Below are 18,421 nucleotides of genomic sequence, written 5' to 3' on the forward strand. Positions count from 1 at the left end.
GCGTTTTAAATGTGAAATCTACGGTTTTATTGGAAATAGAATGCGTTTTAAATGTGAAATCTACGGTTTTATTGGAAATAGAATGCGTTTTAAATGTGAAATCTACGGTTTTATTGGAAATAGAAGGCGTTTTAAATGTGAAATCTACGGTTTTATTGGAAATAGAATGCGTTTTAAATGTGAAATCTACGGTTTTATTGGAAATAGAATGCGTTTTAAATGTGAAATCTACGATTTTATTGGAAATAGAATGCGTTTTAAATGTGAAATCTACGGTTTTATTGGAAATAGAAGGCGTTTTAAATGTGAAATCTACGGTTTTATTGGAAATAGAATGCGTTTTAAATGTGAAATCTACGGTTTTATTGGAAATAGAAGGCGTTTTAAATGTGAAATCTACGGTTTTATTGGAAATAGAATGCGTTTTAAATGTGAAATCTACGGTTTTATTGGAAATAGAAGGCGTTTTAAATGTGAAATCTACGGTTTTATTGGAAATAGAATGCGTTTTAAATGTGAAATCTACGGTTTTATTGGAAATAGAAGGCGTTTTAAATGTGAAATCTACGGTTTTATTGGAAATAGAATGCGTTTTAAATGTGAAATCTACGGTTTTATTGGAAATAGAAGGCGTTTTAAATGTGAAATCTACGGTTTTATTGGAAATAGAATGCGTTTTAAATGTGAAATCTACGGTTTTATTGGAAATAGAAGGCGTTTTAAATGTGAAATCTACGGTTTTATTGGAAATAGAATGCGTTTTAAATGTGAAATCTACGGTTTTATTGGAAATAGAATGCGTTTTAAATGTGAAATCTACGGTTTTATTGGAAATAGAATGCGTTTTAAATGTGAAATCTACGGTTTTATTGGAAATTGAATGAGTTTTAAATGTGAAATCTACGGTTTTATTGGAAATAGAAGGCGTTTTAAATGTGAAATCTACGGTTTTATTGGAAATAGAAGGCGTTTTAAATGTGAAATCTACGGTTTTATTGAAAATTGAATGAGTTTTAAATGTGAAATCTACGGTTTTATTGAAAATTGAATGAGTTTTAAATGTGAAATCTACGGTTTTATTGGAAATAGAAGGCGTTTTAAATGTGAAATCTACGGTTTTATTGGAAATAGAATGCGTTTTAAATGTGAAATCTACGGTTTTATTGGAAATAGAATGCGTTTTAAATGTGAAATCTACGGTTTTATTGGAAATAGAATGCGTTTTAAATGTGAAATCTACGGTTTTATTGGAAATAGATTGCGTTTTAAATGTGAAATCTACGGTTTTATTGGAAATAGAATGCGTTTTAAATGTGAAATCTACGGTTTTATTGGAAATAGAATGCGTTTTAAATGTGAAATCTACGGTTTTATTGGAAATAGAAGGCGTTTTAAATGTGAAATCTACGGTTTTATTGGAAATAGAATGCGTTTTAAATGTGAAATCTACGGTTTTATTGGAAATATAATGCGTTTTAAATGTGAAATCTACGGTTTTATTGGAAATAGAATGCGTTTTAAATGTGAAATCTACGGTTTTATTGGAAATAGAATGCGTTTTAAATGTGAAATCTACGGTTTTATTGAAAATTGAATGAGTTTTAAATGTGAAATCTACGGTTTTATTGGAAATAGAATGCGTTTTAAATGTGAAATCTACGGTTTTATTGGAAATAGTATGCGTTTTAAATGTGAAATCTACGGTTTTATTGGAAATAGAATGCGTTTTAAATGTGAAATCTACGGTTTTATTGGAAATAGAAGGCGTTTTAAATGTGAAATCTACGGTTTTATTGGAAATAGAAGGCGTTTTAAATGTGAAATCTACGGTTTTATTGGAAATAGAAGGCATTTTAAATGTGAAATCTACGGTTTTATTGGAAATAGAATGCGTTTTAAATGTGAAATCTACGGTTTTATTGGAAATAGAATGCGTTTTAAATGTGAAATCTACGGTTTTATTGGAAATAGAAGGCGTTTTAAATGTGAAATCTACGGTTTTATTGGAAATAGAATGCGTTTTAAATGTGAAATCTACGGTTTTATTGAAAATTGAATGAGTTTTAAATGTGAAATCTACGGTTTTATTGGAAATAGAAGGCGTTTTAAATGTGAAATCTACGGTTTTATTGGAAATAGAATGCGTTTTAAATGTGAAATCTACGGTTTTATTGGAAATAGAAGGCGTTTTAAATGTGAAATCTACGGTTTTATTGGAAATAGAAGGCGTTTTAAATGTGAAATCTACGGTTTTATTGAAAATTGAATGAGTTTTAAATGTGAAATCTACGGTTTTATTGGAAATAGAATGCGTTTTAAATGTGAAATCTACGGTTTTATTGGAAATAGAAGGCGTTTTAAATGTGAAATCTACGGTTTTATTGGAAATAGAAGGCGTTTTAAATGTGAAATCTACGGTTTTATTGAAAATTGAATGAGTTTTAAATGTGAAATCTACGGTTTTATTGAAAATTGAATGAGTTTTAAATGTGAAATCTACGGTTTTATTGGAAATAGAATGCGTTTTAAATGTGAAATCTACGAATTGATTGGAAATTGAATGCGTTTTAAATTTGAAATCTACGGTTTGATGGAAATAGAATGCGTTTTAAATGTGAAATCTACGGTTTTATTGGAAATAGAATGCGTTTTAAATGTGAAATCTACGGTTTTATTGGAAATAGAAGGCGTTTTAAATGTGAAATCTACGGTTTTATTGGAAATAGAATGCGTTTTAAATGTGAAATCTACGGTTTTATTGGAAATAGAAGGCGTTTTAAATGTGAAATCTACGGTTTTATTGGAAATAGAATGCGTTTTAAATGTGAAATCTACGCTTTTATTGGAAATAGAAGGCGTTTTAAATGTGAAATCTACGGTTTTATTGGAAATAGAAGGCGTTTTAAATGTGAAATCTACGGTTTTATTGAAAATTGAATGAGTTTTAAATGTGAAATCTACGGTTTTATTGGAAATAGAAGGCGTTTTAAATGTGAAATCTACGGTTTTATTGGAAATAGAATGCGTTTTAAATGTGAAATCTACGGTTTTATTGGAAATAGAAGGCGTTTTAAATGTGAAATCTACGGTTTTATTGGAAATAGAAGGCGTTTTAAATGTGAAATCTACGGTTTTATTGAAAATTGAATGAGTTTTAAATGTGAAATCTACGGTTTTATTGGAAATAGAATGCGTTTTAAATGTGAAATCTACGGTTTTATTGGAAATAGAAGGCGTTTTAAATGTGAAATCTACGGTTTTATTGGAAATAGAAGGCGTTTTAAATGTGAAATCTACGGTTTTATTGGAAATAGAAGGCGTTTTAAATGTGAAATCTACGGTTTTATTGGAAATAGAAGGCGTTTTAAATGTGAAATCTACGGTTTTATTGGAAATAGAAGGCGTTTTAAATGTGAAATCTACGGTTTTATTGGAAATAGAATGCGTTTTAAATGTGAAATCTACGGTTTTATTGGAAATAGAAGGCGTTTTAAATGTGAAATCTACGGTTTTATTGGAAATAGAATGCGTTTTAAATGTGAAATCTACGGTTTTATTGGAAATAGAATGCGTTTTAAATGTGAAATCTACGGTTTTATTGGAAATAGAATGCGTTTTAAATGTGAAATCTACGGTTTTATTGGAAATAGAAGGCGTTTTAAATGTGAAATCTACGGTTTTATTGGAAATAGAATGCGTTTTAAATGTGAAATCTACGGTTTTATTGGAAATAGAATGCGTTTTAAATGTGAAATCTACGGTTTTATTGGAAATAGAATGCGTTTTAAATGTGAAATCTACGGTTTTATTGGAAATAGAATGCGTTTTAAATGTGAAATCTACGGTTTTATTGAAAATTGAATGAGTTTTAAATGTGAAATCTACGGTTTTATTGGAAATAGAATGCGTTTTAAATGTGAAATCTACGGTTTTATTGGAAATAGAAGGCGTTTTAAATGTGAAATCTACGGTTTTATTGGAAATAGAATGCGTTTTAAATGTGAAATCTACGGTTTTATTGGAAATAGAATGCGTTTTAAATGTGAAATCTACGGTTTTATTGGAAATAGAAGGCGTTTTAAATGTGAAATCTACGGTTTTATTGGAAATAGAATGCGTTTTAAATGTGAAATCTACGGTTTTATTGGAAATAGAAGGCGTTTTAAATGTGAAATCTACGGTTTTATTGGAAATAGAATGCGTTTTAAATGTGAAATCTACGGTTTTATTGGAAATAGAAGGCGTTTTAAATGTGAAATCTACGGTTTTATTGGAAATAGAATGCGTTTTAAATGTGAAATCTACGGTTTTATTGGAAATAGAAGGCGTTTTAAATGTGAAATCTACGGTTTTATTGGAAATAGAATGCGTTTTAAATGTGAAATCTACGGTTTTATTGGAAATAGAAGGCGTTTTAAATGTGAAATCTACGGTTTTATTGGAAATAGAATGCGTTTTAAATGTGAAATCTACGGTTTTATTGGAAATAGAAGGCGTTTTAAATGTGAAATCTACGGTTTTATTGGAAATAGAATGCGTTTTAAATGTGAAATCTACGGTTTTATTGGAAATAGAAGGCGTTTTAAATGTGAAATCTACGGTTTTATTGGAAATAGAATGCGTTTTAAATGTGAAATCTACGGTTTTATTGGAAATAGAAGGCGTTTTAAATGTGAAATCTACGGTTTTATTGGAAATAGAATGCGTTTTAAATGTGAAATCTACGGTTTTATTGGAAATAGAATGCGTTTTAAATGTGAAATCTACGGTTTTATTGGAAATAGAATGCGTTTTAAATGTGAAATCTACGGTTTTATTGGAAATAGAATGCGTTTTAAATGTGAAATCTACGGTTTTATTGGAAATAGAATGCGTTTTAAATGTGAAATCTACGAATTGATTGGAAATTGAATGCGTTTTAAATTTGAAATCTACGGTTTGATGGAAATTGAATGCGTTTTAAATGTGAAATCTACGGTTTTATTGGAAATAGAATGCGTTTTAAATGTGAAATCTACGGTTTTATTGGAAATAGAATGCGTTTCAAATGTGAAATCTACGGTTTGATGGAAATAGAATGCGTTTTAAATGTGAAATCTACGGTTTTATTGAAAATTGAATGAGTTTTAAATGTGAAATCTACGGTTTTATTGGAAATAGAAGGCGTTTTAAATGTGAAATCTACGGTTTTATTGGAAATAGAATGCGTTTTAAATGTGAAATCTACGGTTTTATTGGAAATAGAAGGCGTTTTAAATGTGAAATCTACGGTTTTATTGGAAATAGAAGGCGTTTTTAATGTGAAATCTACGGTTTTATTGAAAATTGAATGAGTTTTAAATGTGAAATCTACGGTTTTATTGGAAATAGAAGGCGTTTTAAATGTGAAATCTACGGTTTTATTGGAAATAGAATGCGTTTTAAATGTGAAATCTACGGTTTTATTGGAAATAGAAGGCGTTTTAAATGTGAAATCTACGGTTTTATTGGAAATAGAATGCGTTTTAAATGTGAAATCTACGGTTTTATTGGAAATAGAAGGCGTTTTAAATGTGAAATCTACGGTTTTATTGGAAATAGAAGGCGTTTTAAATGTGAAATCTACGGTTTTATTGAAAATTGAATGAGTTTTAAATGTGAAATCTACGGTTTTATTGGAAATAGAATGCGTTTTAAATGTGAAATCTACGGTTTTATTGGAAATAGAATGCGTTTTAAATGTGAAATCTACGGTTTTATTGGAAATAGAATGCGTTTTAAATGTGAAATCTACGGTTTTATTGGAAATAGAATGCGTTTTAAATGTGAAATCTACGGTTTTATTGGAAATAGAATGCGTTTTAAATGTGAAATCTACGGTTTTATTGGAAATAGAATGCGTTTTAAATGTGAAATCTACGGGATTATTGAAAATTGAATGAGTTTTAAATGTGAAATCTACGGTTTTATTGGAAATAGAATGCGTTTTAAATGTGAAATCTACGGTTTTATTGGAAATAGAAGGCGTTTTAAATGTGAAATCTACGGTTTTATTGGAAATAGAATGCGTTTTAAATGTGAAATCTACGGTTTTATTGGAAATAGAATGCGTTTTAAATGTGAAATCTACGGTTTTATTGGAAATAGAAGGCGTTTTAAATGTGAAATCTACGGTTTTATTGGAAATAGAATGCGTTTTAAATGTGAAATCTACGGTTTTATTGGAAATAGAAGGCGTTTTAAATGTGAAATCTACGGTTTTATTGGAAATAGAATGCGTTTTAAATGTGAAATCTACGGTTTTATTGGAAATAGAAGGCGTTTTAAATGTGAAATCTACGGTTTTATTGGAAATAGAATGCGTTTTAAATGTGAAATCTACGGTTTTATTGGAAATAGAAGGCGTTTTAAATGTGAAATCTACGGTTTTATTGGAAATAGAATGCGTTTTAAATGTGAAATCTACGGTTTTATTGGAAATAGAAGGCGTTTTAAATGTGAAATCTACGGTTTTATTGGAAATAGAATGCGTTTTAAATGTGAAATCTACGGTTTTATTGGAAATAGAAGGCGTTTTAAATGTGAAATCTACGGTTTTATTGGAAATAGAATGCGTTTTAAATGTGAAATCTACGGTTTTATTGGAAATAGAATGCGTTTTAAATGTGAAATCTACGGTTTTATTGGAAATAGAATGCGTTTTAAATGTGAAATCTACGGTTTTATTGGAAATAGAATGCGTTTTAAATGTGAAATCTACGGTTTTATTGGAAATAGAATGCGTTTTAAATGTGAAATCTACGAATTGATTGGAAATTGAATGCGTTTTAAATTTGAAATCTACGGTTTGATGGAAATTGAATGCGTTTTAAATGTGAAATCTACGGTTTTATTGGAAATAGAATGCGTTTTAAATGTGAAATCTACGGTTTTATTGGAAATAGAATGCGTTTCAAATGTGAAATCTACGGTTTGATGGAAATAGAATGCGTTTTAAATGTGAAATCTACGGTTTTATTGAAAATTGAATGAGTTTTAAATGTGAAATCTACGGTTTTATTGGAAATAGAAGGCGTTTTAAATGTGAAATCTACGGTTTTATTGGAAATAGAATGCGTTTTAAATGTGAAATCTACGGTTTTATTGGAAATAGAAGGCGTTTTAAATGTGAAATCTACGGTTTTATTGGAAATAGAAGGCGTTTTTAATGTGAAATCTACGGTTTTATTGAAAATTGAATGAGTTTTAAATGTGAAATCTACGGTTTTATTGGAAATAGAATGCGTTTTAAATGTGAAATCTACGGTTTTATTGGAAATAGAAGGCGTTTTAAATGTGAAATCTACGGTTTTATTGGAAATAGAATGCGTTTTAAAAGTGAAATCTACGGTTTTATTGGAAATAGAAGGCGTTTTAAATGTGAAATCTACGGTTTTATTGGAAATAGAATGCGTTTTAAATGTGAAATCTACGGTTTTATTGGAAATAGAAGGCGTTTTAAATGTGAAATCTACGGTTTTATTGGAAATAGAAGGCGTTTTAAATGTGAAATCTACGGTTTTATTGAAAATTGAATGAGTTTAAATGTGAAATCTACGGTTTTATTGGAAATAGAATGCGTTTTAAATGTGAAATCTACGGTTTTATTGGAAATAGAATGCGTTTTAAATGTGAAATCTACGGTTTTATTGGAAATAGAATGCGTTTTAAATGTGAAATCTACGGTTTTATTGGAAATAGAAGGCGTTTTAAATGTGAAATCTACGGTTTTATTGGAAATAGAATGCGTTTTAAATGTGAAATCTACGGTTTTATTGGAAATAGAAGGCGTTTTAAATGTGAAATCTACGGTTTTATTGGAAATAGAAGGCGTTTTAAATGTGAAATCTACGGTTTTATTGAAAATTGAATGAGTTTTAAATGTGAAATCTACGGTTTTATTGGAAATAGAATGCGTTTTAAATGTGAAATCTACGGTTTTATTGGAAATAGAATGCGTTTTAAATGTGAAATCTACGGTTTTATTGGAAATAGAATGCGTTTTAAATGTGAAATCTACGGTTTTATTGGAAATAGAAGGCGTTTTAAATGTGAAATCTACGGTTTTATTGGAAATAGAATGCGTTTTAAATGTGAAATCTACGGTTTTATTGGAAATAGAAGGCGTTTTAAATGTGAAATCTACGGTTTTATTGGAAATAGAATGCGTTTTAAATGTGAAATCTACGGTTTTATTGGAAATAGAAGGCGTTTTAAATGTGAAATCTACGGTTTTATTGGAAATAGAATGCGTTTTAAATGTGAAATCTACGGTTTTATTGGAAATAGAAGGCGTTTTAAATGTGAAATCTACGGTTTTATTGGAAATAGAATGCGTTTTAAATGTGAAATCTACGGTTTTATTGGAAATAGAAGGCGTTTTAAATGTGAAATCTACGGTTTTATTGGAAATAGAATGCGTTTTAAATGTGAAATCTACGGTTTTATTGGAAATAGAAGGCGTTTTAAATGTGAAATCTACGGTTTTATTGGAAATAGAATGCGTTTTAAATGTGAAATCTACGGTTTTATTGGAAATAGAAGGCGTTTTAAATGTGAAATCTACGGTTTTATTGGAAATAGAATGCGTTTTAAATGTGAAATCTACGGTTTTATTGGAAATAGAAGGCGTTTTAAATGTGAAATCTACGGTTTTATTGGAAATAGAATGCGTTTTAAATGTGAAATCTACGGTTTTATTGGAAATAGAAGGCGTTTTAAATGTGAAATCTACGGTTTTATTGGAAATAGAATGCGTTTTAAATGTGAAATCTACGGTTTGATTGGAAATAGAATGCGTTTTAAATGTGAAATCTACGGTTTTATTGGAAATAGAAGGCGTTTTAAATGTGAAATCTACGGTTTTATTGGAAATAGAATGCGTTTTAAATGTGAAATCTACGGTTTTATTGGAAATAGAATGCGTTTTAAATGTGAAATCTACGGTTTTATTGGAAATAGAATGCGTTTTAAATGTGAAATCTACGGTTTTATTGGAAATAGAATGCGTTTTAAATGTGAAATCTACGAATTGATTGGAAATTGAATGCGTTTTAAATTTGAAATCTACGGTTTGATGGAAATTGAATGCGTTTTAAATGTGAAATCTACGGTTTTATTGGAAATAGAATGCGTTTTAAATGTGAAATCTACGGTTTTATTGGAAATAGAAGGCGTTTTAAATGTGAAATCTACGGTTTTATTGGAAATAGAAGGCGTTTTAAATGTGAAATCTACGGTTTTATTGGAAATAGAATGCGTTTTAAATGTGAAATCTACGGTTTTATTGGAAATAGAAGGCGTTTTAAATGTGAAATCTACGGTTTTATTGGAAATAGAAGGCGTTTTTAATGTGAAATCTACGGTTTTATTGAAAATTGAATGAGTTTTAAATGTGAAATCTACGGTTTTTTTGGAAATAGAATGCGTTTTAAATGTGAAATCTACGGTTTTATTGGAAATAGAAGGCGTTTTAAATGTGAAATCTACGGTTTTATTGGAAATAGAATGCGTTTTAAAAGTGAAATCTACGGTTTTATTGGAAATAGAAGGCGTTTTAAATGTGAAATCTACGGTTTTATTGGAAATAGAATGCGTTTTAAATGTGAAATCTACGGTTTTATTGGAAATAGAAGGCGTTTTAAATGTGAAATCTACGGTTTTATTGAAAATTGAATGAGTTTAAATGTGAAATCTACGGTTTTATTGGAAATAGAATGCGTTTTAAATGTGAAATCTACGGTTTTATTGGAAATAGAATGCGTTTTAAATGTGAAATCTACGGTTTTATTGGAAATAGAATGCGTTTTAAATGTGAAATCTACGGTTTTATTGGAAATAGAAGGCGTTTTAAATGTGAAATCTACGGTTTTATTCGAAATAGAATGCGTTTTAAATGTGAAATCTACGGTTTTATTGGAAATAGAATGCGTTTTAAATGTGAAATCTACGGTTTTATTGGAAATAGAATGCGTTTTAAATGTGAAATCTACGGTTTTATTGGAAATAGAATGCGTTTTAAATGTGAAATCTACGGTTTTATTGGAAATAGAAGGCGTTTTAAATGTGAAATCTACGGTTTTATTGGAAATAGAAGGCGTTTTAAATGTGAAATCTACGGTTTTATTGGAAATAGAATGCGTTTTAAATGTGAAATCTACGGTTTTATTGGAAATAGAAGGCGTTTTAAATGTGAAATCTACGGTTTTATTGGAAATAGAAGGCGTTTTAAATGTGAAATCTACGGTTTTATTGAAAATTGAATGAGTTTTAAATGTGAAATCTACGGTTTTATTGGAAATAGAATGCGTTTTAAATGTGAAATCTACGGTTTTATTGGAAATAGAAGGCGTTTTAAATGTGAAATCTACGGTTTTATTGGAAATAGAATGCGTTTTAAATGTGAAATCTACGGTTTTATTGGAAATAGAAGGCGTTTTAAATGTGAAATCTACGGTTTTATTGAAAATTGAATGAGTTTTAAATGTGAAATCTACGGTTTTATTGGAAATAGAATGCGTTTTAAATGTGAAATCTACGGTTTTATTGGAAATAGAATGTGTTTTAAATGTGAAATCTACGGTTTTATTGGAAATAGAATGCGTTTTAAATGTGAAATCTACGGTTTTATTGGAAATAGAATGCGTTTTAAATGTGAAATCTACGGTTTTATTGGAAATAGAATGCGTTTTAAATGTGAAATCTACGGTTTTATTGAAAATTGAATGAGTTTTAAATGTGAAATCTACGGTTTTATTGGAAATAGAATGCGTTTTAAATGTGAAATCTACGGTTTTATTGAAAATTGAATGAGTTTTAAATGTGAAATCTACGGTTTTATTGGAAATAGAAGGCGTTTTAAATGTGAAATCTACGGTTTTATTGGAAATAGAATGCGTTTTAAATGTGAAATCTACGGTTTTATTGGAAATAGAAGGCGTTTTAAATGTGAAATCTACGGTTTTATTGGAAATAGAAGGCGTTTTAAATGTGAAATCTACGGTTTTATTGGAAATAGAAGGCGTTTTAAATGTGAAATCTACGGTTTTATTGAAAATTGAATGAGTTTTAAATGTGAAATCTACGGTTTTATTGGAAATAGAAGGCGTTTTAAATGTGAAATCTACGGTTTTATTGGAAATAGAATGCGTTTTAAATGTGAAATCTACGGTTTTATTGGAAATAGAAGGCGTTTTAAATGTGAAATCTACGGTTTTATTGGAAATAGAAGGCGTTTTAAATGTGAAATCTACGGTTTTATTGGAAATAGAAGGCGTTTTAAATGTGAAATCTACGGTTTTATTGGAAATAGAAGGCGTTTTAAATGTGAAATCTACGGTTTTATTGGAAATAGAAGGCATTTTAAATGTGAAATCTACGGTTTTATTGGAAATAGAAGGCGTTTTAAATGTGAAATCTACGGTTTTATTGGAAATAGAATGCGTTTTAAATGTGAAATCTACGGTTTTATTGGAAATAGAATGCGTTTTAAATGTGAAATCTACGGTTTTATTGGAAATAGAAGGCGTTTTAAATGTGAAATCTACGGTTTTATTGAAAATTGAATGAGTTTTAAATGTGAAATCTACGGTTTTATTGGAAATAGAAGGCGTTTTAAATGTGAAATCTACGGTTTTATTGGAAATAGAATGCGTTTTAAATGTGAAATCTACGGTTTTATTGGAAATAGAATGCGTTTTAAATGTGAAATCTACGGTTTTATTGGAAATAGAATGCGTTTTAAATGTGAAATCTACGGTTTTATTGGAAATAGAATGCGTTTTAAATGTGAAATCTACGGTTTTATTGAAAATTGAATGAGTTTTAAATGTGAAATCTACGGTTTTATTGAAAATTGAATGAGTTTTAAATGTGAAATCTACGGTTTTATTGGAAATAGAAGGCGTTTTAAATGTGAAATCTACGGTTTTATTGGAAATAGAAGGCGTTTTAAAATTTGAAATCTACGGTTTTATTGGAAATAGAATGCGTTTTAAATGTGAAATCTACGGTTTTATTGGAAATAGAATGCGTTTTAAATGTGAAATCTACGGTTTTATTGGAAATAGAAGGCGTTTTAAATGTGAAATCTACGGTTTTATTGAAAATTGAATGAGTTTTAAATGTGAAATCTACGGTTTTATTGGAAATAGAAGGCGTTTTAAATGTGAAATCTACGGTTTTATTGGAAATAGAATGCGTTTTAAATGTGAAATCTACGGTTTTATTGGAAATAGAATGCATTTTAAATGTGAAATCTACGGTTTTATTGGAAATAGAATGCGTTTTAAATGTGAAATCTACGGTTTTATTGGAAATAGAATGCGTTTTAAATGTGAAATCTACGGTTTTATTGGAAATAGAATGCGTTTTAAATGTGAAATCTACGGTTTTACTGAAAATTGAATGAGTTTTAAATGTGAAATCTACGGTTTTATTGAAAATTGAATGAGTTTTAAATGTGAAATCTACGGTTTTATTGGAAATAGAAGGCGTTTTAAATGTGAAATCTACGGTTTTATTGGAAATAGAAGGCGTTTTAAATGTGAAATCTACGGTTTTATTGAAAATTGAATGAGTTTTAAATGTGAAATCTACGGTTTTATTGGAAATAGAATGCGTTTTAAATGTGAAATCTACGGTTTTATTGGAAATAGAAGGCGTTTTAAATGTGAAATCTACGGTTTTATTGAAAATTGAATGAGTTTTAAATGTGAAATCTACGGTTTTATTGGAAATAGAATGCGTTTTAAATGTGAAATCTACGGTTTTATTGGAAATAGAAGGCGTTTTAAATGTGAAATCTACGGTTTTATTGAAAATTGAATGAGTTTTAAATGTGAAATCTACGGTTTTATTGGAAATAGAAGGCGTTTTAAATGTGAAATCTACGGTTTTATTGGAAATAGAATGCGTTTTAAATGTGAAATCTACGGTTTTATTGAAAATTGAATGAGTTTTAAATGTGAAATCTACGGTTTTATTGGAAATAGAAGGCGTTTTAAATGTGAAATCTACGGTTTTATTGGAAATAGAATGCGTTTTAAATGTGAAATCTACGGTTTTATTGGAAATAGAAGGCGTTTTAAATGTGAAATCTACGGTTTTATTGGAAATAGAAGGCGTTTTAAATGTGAAATCTACGGTTTTATTGGAAATAGAAGGCATTTTAAATGTGAAATCTACGGTTTTATTGGAAAAAGAATGCGTTTTAAATGTGAAATCTACGGTTTTATTGGAAATAGAAGGCGTTTTAAATGTGAAATCTACGGTTTTATTGGAAATAGAATGCGTTTTAAATGTGAAATCTACGGTTTTATTGGAAATAGAATGCGTTTTAAATGTGAAATCTACGGTTTTATTGGAAATAGAATGCGTTTTAAATGTGAAATCTACGGTTTTATTGGAAATAGAATGCGTTTTAAATGTGAAATCTACGGTTTTATTGGAAATAGAATGCGTTTTAAATGTGAAATCTACGAATTGATTGGAAATTGAATGCGTTTTAAATTTGAAATCTACGGTTTGATGGAAATTGAATGCGTTTTAAATGTGAAATCTACGGTTTTATTGGAAATAGAATGCGTTTTAAATGTGAAATCTACGGTTTTATTGGAAATAGAATGCGTTTCAAATGTGAAATCTACGGTTTGATGGAAATAGAATGCGTTTTAAATGTGAAATCTACGGTTTTATTGAAAATTGAATGAGTTTTAAATGTGAAATCTACGGTTTTATTGGAAATAGAAGGCGTTTTAAATGTGAAATCTACGGTTTTATTGGAAATAGAATGCGTTTTAAATGTGAAATCTACGGTTTTATTGGAAATAGAAGGCGTTTTAAATGTGAAATCTACGGTTTTATTGGAAATAGAAGGCGTTTTTAATGTGAAATCTACGGTTTTATTGAAAATTGAATGAGTTTTAAATGTGAAATCTACGGTTTTATTGGAAATAGAATGCGTTTTAAATGTGAAATCTACGGTTTTATTGGAAATAGAAGGCGTTTTAAATGTGAAATCTACGGTTTTATTGGAAATAGAATGCGTTTTAAAAGTGAAATCTACGGTTTTATTGGAAATAGAAGGCGTTTTAAATGTGAAATCTACGGTTTTATTGGAAATAGAATGCGTTTTAAATGTGAAATCTACGGTTTTATTGGAAATAGAAGGCGTTTTAAATGTGAAATCTACGGTTTTATTGGAAATAGAAGGCGTTTTAAATGTGAAATCTACGGTTTTATTGAAAATTGAATGAGTTTAAATGTGAAATCTACGGTTTTATTGGAAATAGAATGCGTTTTAAATGTGAAATCTACGGTTTTATTGGAAATAGAATGCGTTTTAAATGTGAAATCTACGGTTTTATTGGAAATAGAATGCGTTTTAAATGTGAAATCTACGGTTTTATTGGAAATAGAAGGCGTTTTAAATGTGAAATCTACGGTTTTATTGGAAATAGAATGCGTTTTAAATGTGAAATCTACGGTTTTATTGGAAATAGAAGGCGTTTTAAATGTGAAATCTACGGTTTTATTGGAAATAGAAGGCGTTTTAAATGTGAAATCTACGGTTTTATTGAAAATTGAATGAGTTTTAAATGTGAAATCTACGGTTTTATTGGAAATAGAATGCGTTTTAAATGTGAAATCTACGGTTTTATTGGAAATAGAATGCGTTTTAAATGTGAAATCTACGGTTTTATTGGAAATAGAATGCGTTTTAAATGTGAAATCTACGGTTTTATTGGAAATAGAAGGCGTTTTAAATGTGAAATCTACGGTTTTATTGGAAATAGAATGCGTTTTAAATGTGAAATCTACGGTTTTATTGGAAATAGAAGGCGTTTTAAATGTGAAATCTACGGTTTTATTGGAAATAGAATGCGTTTTAAATGTGAAATCTACGGTTTTATTGGAAATAGAAGGCGTTTTAAATGTGAAATCTACGGTTTTATTGGAAATAGAATGCGTTTTAAATGTGAAATCTACGGTTTTATTGGAAATAGAAGGCGTTTTAAATGTGAAATCTACGGTTTTATTGGAAATAGAATGCGTTTTAAATGTGAAATCTACGGTTTTATTGGAAATAGAAGGCGTTTTAAATGTGAAATCTACGGTTTTATTGGAAATAGAATGCGTTTTAAATGTGAAATCTACGGTTTTATTGGAAATAGAAGGCGTTTTAAATGTGAAATCTACGGTTTTATTGGAAATAGAATGCGTTTTAAATGTGAAATCTACGGTTTTATTGGAAATAGAAGGCGTTTTAAATGTGAAATCTACGGTTTTATTGGAAATAGAATGCGTTTTAAATGTGAAATCTACGGTTTTATTGGAAATAGAAGGCGTTTTAAATGTGAAATCTACGGTTTTATTGGAAATAGAATGCGTTTTAAATGTGAAATCTACGGTTTTATTGGAAATAGAAGGCGTTTTAAATGTGAAATCTACGGTTTTATTGGAAATAGAATGCGTTTTAAATGTGAAATCTACGGTTTGATTGGAAATAGAATGCGTTTTAAATGTGAAATCTACGGTTTTATTGGAAATAGAAGGCGTTTTAAATGTGAAATCTACGGTTTTATTGGAAATAGAATGCGTTTTAAATGTGAAATCTACGGTTTTATTGGAAATAGAATGCGTTTTAAATGTGAAATCTACGGTTTTATTGGAAATAGAATGCGTTTTAAATGTGAAATCTACGGTTTTATTGGAAATAGAATGCGTTTTAAATGTGAAATCTACGAATTGATTGGAAATTGAATGCGTTTTAAATTTGAAATCTACGGTTTGATGGAAATTGAATGCGTTTTAAATGTGAAATCTACGGTTTTATTGGAAATAGAATGCGTTTTAAATGTGAAATCTACGGTTTTATTGGAAATAGAATGCGTTTTAAATGTGAAATCTACGGTTTTATTGGAAATAGAAGGCGTTTTAAATGTGAAATCTACGGTTTTATTGGAAATAGAAGGCGTTTTAAATGTGAAATCTACGGTTTTATTGGAAATAGAAGGCGTTTTAAATGTGAAATCTACGGTTTTATTGGAAATAGAATGCGTTTTAAATGTGAAATCTACGGTTTTATTGGAAATAGAAGGCGTTTTAAATGTGAAATCTACGGTTTTATTGGAAATAGAAGGCGTTTTTAATGTGAAATCTACGGTTTTATTGAAAATTGAATGAGTTTTAAATGTGAAATCTACGGTTTTTTTGGAAATAGAATGCGTTTTAAATGTGAAATCTACGGTTTTATTGGAAATAGAAGGCGTTTTAAATGTGAAATCTACGGTTTTATTGGAAATAGAATGCGTTTTAAAAGTGAAATCTACGGTTTTATTGGAAATAGAAGGCGTTTTAAATGTGAAATCTACGGTTTTATTGGAAATAGAATGCGTTTTAAATGTGAAATCTACGGTTTTATTGGAAATAGAAGGCGTTTTAAATGTGAAATCTACGGTTTTATTGAAAATTGAATGAGTTTAAATGTGAAATCTACGGTTTTATTGGAAATAGAATGCGTTTTAAATGTGAAATCTACGGTTTTATTGGAAATAGAATGCGTTTTAAATGTGAAATCTACGGTTTTATTGGAAATAGAATGCGTTTTAAATGTGAAATCTACGGTTTTATTGGAAATAGAAGGCGTTTTAAATGTGAAATCTACGGTTTTATTCGAAATAGAATGCGTTTTAAATGTGAAATCTACGGTTTTATTGGAAATAGAATGCGTTTTAAATGTGAAATCTACGGTTTTATTGGAAATAGAATGCGTTTTAAATGTGAAATCTACGGTTTTATTGGAAATAGAAGGCGTTTTAAATGTGAAATCTACGGTTTTATTGGAAATAGAAGGCGTTTTAAATGTGAAATCTACGGTTTTATTGAAAATTGAATGAGTTTTAAATGTGAAATCTACGGTTTTATTGGAAATAGAATGCGTTTTAAATGTGAAATCTACGGTTTTATTGGAAATAGAAGGCGTTTTAAATGTGAAATCTACGGTTTTATTGGAAATAGAATGCGTTTTAAATGTGAAATCTACGGTTTTATTGGAAATAGAAGGCGTTTTAAATGTGAAATCTACGGTTTTATTGAAAATTGAATGAGTTTAAATGTGAAATCTACGGTTTTATTGGAAATAGAATGCGTTTTAAATGTGAAATCTACGGTTTTATTGGAAATAGAATGTGTTTTAAATGTGAAATCTACGGTTTTATTGGAAATAGAATGCGTTTTAAATGTGAAATCTACGGTTTTATTGGAAATAGAATGCGTTTTAAATGTGAAATCTACGGTTTTATTGGAAATAGAATGCATTTTAAATGTGAAATCTACGGTTTTATTGGAAATAGAATGCGTTTTAAATGTGAAATCTACGGTTTTATTGGAAATAGAATGCGTTTTAAATGTGAAATCTACGGTTTTATTGGAAATAGAATGCGTTTTAAATGTGAAATCTACGGTTTTACTGAAAATTGAATGAGTTTTAAATGTGAAATCTACGGTTTTATTGAAAATTGAATGAGTTTTAAATGTGAAATCTACGGTTTTATTGGAAATAGAAGGCGTTTTAAATGTGAAATCTACGGTTTTATTGGAAATAGAAGGCGTTTTAAATGTGAAATCTACGGTTTTATTGAAAATTGAATGAGTTTTAAATGTGAAATCTACGGTTTTATTGGAAATAGAATGCGTTTTAAATGTGAAATCTACGGTTTTATTGGAAATAGAAGGCGTTTTAAATGTGAAATCTACGGTTTTATTGAAAATTGAATGAGTTTTAAATGTGAAATCTACGGTTTTATTGGAAATAGAATGCGTTTTAAATGTGAAATCTACGGTTTTATTGGAAATAGAAGGCGTTTTAAATGTGAAATCTACGGTTTTATTGAAAATTGAATGAGTTTTAAATGTGAAATCTACGGTTTTATTGGAAATAGAAGGCGTTTTAAATGTGAAATCTACGGTTTTATTGGAAATAGAATGCGTTTTAAATGTGAAATCTACGGTTTTATTGAAAATTGAATGAGTTTTAAATGTGAAATCTACGGTTTTATTGGAAATAGAAGGCGTTTTAAATGTGAAATCTACGGTTTTATTGGAAATAGAATGCGTTTTAAATGTGAAATCTACGGTTTTATTGGAAATAGAAGGCGTTTTAAATGTGAAATCTACGGTTTTATTGGAAATAGAAGGCGTTTTAAATGTGAAATCTACGGTTTTATTGGAAATAGAAGGCATTTTAAATGTGAAATCTACGGTTTTATTGGAAAAAGAATGCGTTTTAAATGTGAAATCTACGGTTTTATTGGAAATAGAAGGCGTTTTAAATGTGAAATCTACGGTTTTATTGGAAATAGAATGCGTTTTAAATGTGAAATCTACGGTTTTATTGGAAATA

The sequence above is a fragment of the Leiobunum rupestre genome, chromosome 8 (assembly GCF_980474605.1).
Source record: "Leiobunum rupestre chromosome 8, qqLeiRupe1.1.hap1, whole genome shotgun sequence".
Taxonomy (NCBI): domain Eukaryota; kingdom Metazoa; phylum Arthropoda; class Arachnida; order Opiliones; family Sclerosomatidae; genus Leiobunum; species Leiobunum rupestre.